The 2,847-nt window shown below is 43.4% G+C and overlaps 1 non-coding gene across 1 annotated transcript; it reads left to right on the top strand.

The window, feature by feature from the left end:
- The first annotated feature begins 1,368 nt into the window (after window positions 1–1,368).
- On the top strand, window positions 1,369–1,496 carry LOC140903728 (U6atac minor spliceosomal RNA). Its single transcript, XR_012156334.1, has one exon. It is a non-coding gene; the product is annotated as a U6atac minor spliceosomal RNA (small nuclear RNA).
- Window positions 1,497–2,847: the final 1,351 nt, after the last annotated feature.

Consider the following 2,847-nt stretch of genomic DNA (forward strand, 5'->3'; position numbering starts at 1 on the left):
TTTGTCCAGATAATCATTTAACAAGCAAATGGCTTTAGAAAATCATAAGAACTTTGTTTCCCTGGCACTGCCATCCTCCTCATTTCTCAATAAACCAAATAATCTTTCAGATTGAAATCTTCCCTTTTAAACAAAGCTTTATCTTTCCTTTCTAGCAAAACAATCCCACATTTGATATTTAAAATAGAATAAAATTTTGAGGGAGGGAATCAGTCATTCCCCTATAATTTTTCCTTCACGTTTTTCAACAGGAAAGATAATTGTAGTTCAGCTAAGATAACTCCTACAAACTCGATTAATTTTTTCCTTGTTATACCCCCACTAATGCAAAATGAAGGCTTTGGACAAGGAAGGGGAAGCAGGGATGGGACGGGACATGTCATGTAGATTGTGATAGGGCCCTCAGTGGCCGGGCAGCCTAGTGGCTAGATGGTTGTTTGGGGGACCTGACCCCTTCTTCTCCCTCAGAACCTGGCCCAGGGTCCTGTGTTGCTCAACCCCTAAATAGGGGAGATGGACCTTCCTCCCAGCTGTGAGGGGAGGGTTCAGGGCCTCTTTTCCTGGCCTGCCCCCTATGCAAGTCCTTTTAGTTTGGGGTGTAGCCCCACAAGTCCAGTTGCCCCACAGTTAAGGGTTCTCTGTAGATCCCCTTGGCTGGGGAAGACTTACTTGCCTCCAGCAGCTGCGCTGGCAGGTCTGTGCTTTCAGACAGGCATACAGAGAGCTCCTGCCTCTTCGCCAGTCAGCCCCCGACTGAGCCAGGCTCCCATCTTTTCTCCCCCTCCAGGCCTGGCATTGGCTGCAGGTATAATGGGCCGGACTAGATGAACCCCCAGGTGTTCTTTAACCCCTGCTGTGCCCAGCTGCATTCTCTCTGCTCCTTCACATGGATAAAAAAGGGAATGCTCCTAACATAGGGTTTGTCTGCATAAGGAACTTGACCAAAATAGCTTCTTATGTGGACACTATTCTGGAAAAGGCGTTTTAATTCCAGAATAACTGGTCTGCTTTGGAAGTGCACTAATTATTCTAGAATAAAATTACTCCTGTTCTGGAATAAGCGTGTCCATAGAAGGAGCTATTCTGGTCGATTTCCCTGTGTAGACAAACCCAGAGACTCTGATCCTGCAATGAGCACTGTGCTGGCTGACTCCTAGAGAATTCCCCTGTGTGAAGTGGGTAGTTCTAATGGATCTATCTGCAGGATTGGAGCCATTGTTTCATCCCAATCTTTTCTGAGGTTCAGAAAAGTTTGGTTAAACTCCCTCCCCGCACTCAGCCCTCTACCCTTTAAGTTTTGTTATTTCTCTGTGCTCTTTTGGTTATGTCTACGCTTCATGGTAAACCTGGGATCATACTCACTTGTATATGTTGTATGAAAGGAGAGAAGGTTAGCATTCCTTTTGATAAGAATGGAAGAGGTCCTATTGACCTTTACAACACACGCACGGTTAAGGCATTGCCACTTACTTCATGGCTTCTAACCAAGTTTTTTATTAATAGGCAGCAGGTTTAAAACAAAACAAAGTATTTCTTCACACAATGCATAGTCAACCCATGGAACTCCTTGCCAGAGGATATTGCAAAGGCCAAGACACTAGCAGGGTTCAAAGAAGAACTAGGTAAATTCATGGAGGATAGGTCCATCAATGGTTATTAGCTAGGATGGGCAGTGATGGTGTCCCTAGCCTCTGTTTGCCAGAAGCTGGGAATAGGTGGCAGAGGATGGATCACTTGATGATGGATGACCTGTTCTGTTCATTCCCTCTGAAGTGCACCTGGCCCTGGCCACTGTCGGAAGACAGGATACTGAGCTAGATGGACCTTTGGTCTGACCCACTATGGCTGTTTTTATGTTCTTAACCCCCTCTACCAAACACACACAGTCTGGCTGTCTTGAATCAACAAGCATTCCACATCCAGGTCCCAAAGTTTGTGTGTGAGTGACATGTTTTATATAATATAGATATTTTAAGTGAAATCAAATTCTGAACCTTTTTAAGAGGATCCATTCCCTAGAGACTATGGTCCTGATTAATGAAAGCTTCCCTGTTCAGGACAGCACTTAAGCATAGGTTTTTGTGAATGAGGCTTGAGCATGTGCTTGACTTTAAGCATGTGCTGTCCTGAATAGGGGTGTACTTCCCAATCTGCTGTCCTGGATCAGAAACTGTGTAAAGTAATACTGGTTTGTTTATTAATGAATCCAATCTCTGTCTAGATATTTCCCTTAGTCCCAAGCTTGATAACATTTCAGAACTGACAAAGATACTTTTCTTGACATGCACCAATAATGTTTGGGGGTGGGATGTCCATTTGTGCTCTGCATCTGGATGGCAATGATGGGGCAGGTACTAATTTGTTTGTTGATTTTGGTTCTGTTTTATGGTCCTTCATACCATTAGATTATGAATTTTAAACATACCTTGAGAGAGAGAGACCTCATTTGTTTCTTTCTGATCCTTGGTAAGTGCTTTCCTTGTGGCAAGGAAGACTGTTTTTATTTAAATGAAAATTATGTAAAACTCTCTAATTAACAAACAGAGCATGCACCTCACTCATCTGAAGAATATCCTATTAAAAATACCTCTGGTCTACGTTTATTGGTAATTGTTCCACTCTACTAGGTCTTGGAGCGGCTACAGGTGGTGTCCTGTTTTCAGTTTGGGGCACTGCACTTTAAGAAAGCAAGGGACAAAAGAGAGTGAGTCGAGATGACAGAAATAAAGATAAGAGATTTAGAACATATGACCTACGATGAGAGGCTTAAAGAGCTGGGCATGTTTAGTCTCGGAGAAAAGGCTGAGGGAGGACGTACGTCTTCAAGAGTAAAAAGTTCTTATAACG

This window comes from Lepidochelys kempii, chromosome 26 (genome assembly GCF_965140285.1).
Source record: "Lepidochelys kempii isolate rLepKem1 chromosome 26, rLepKem1.hap1, whole genome shotgun sequence".
NCBI classification, from domain to species: Eukaryota; Metazoa; Chordata; order Testudines; family Cheloniidae; genus Lepidochelys; species Lepidochelys kempii.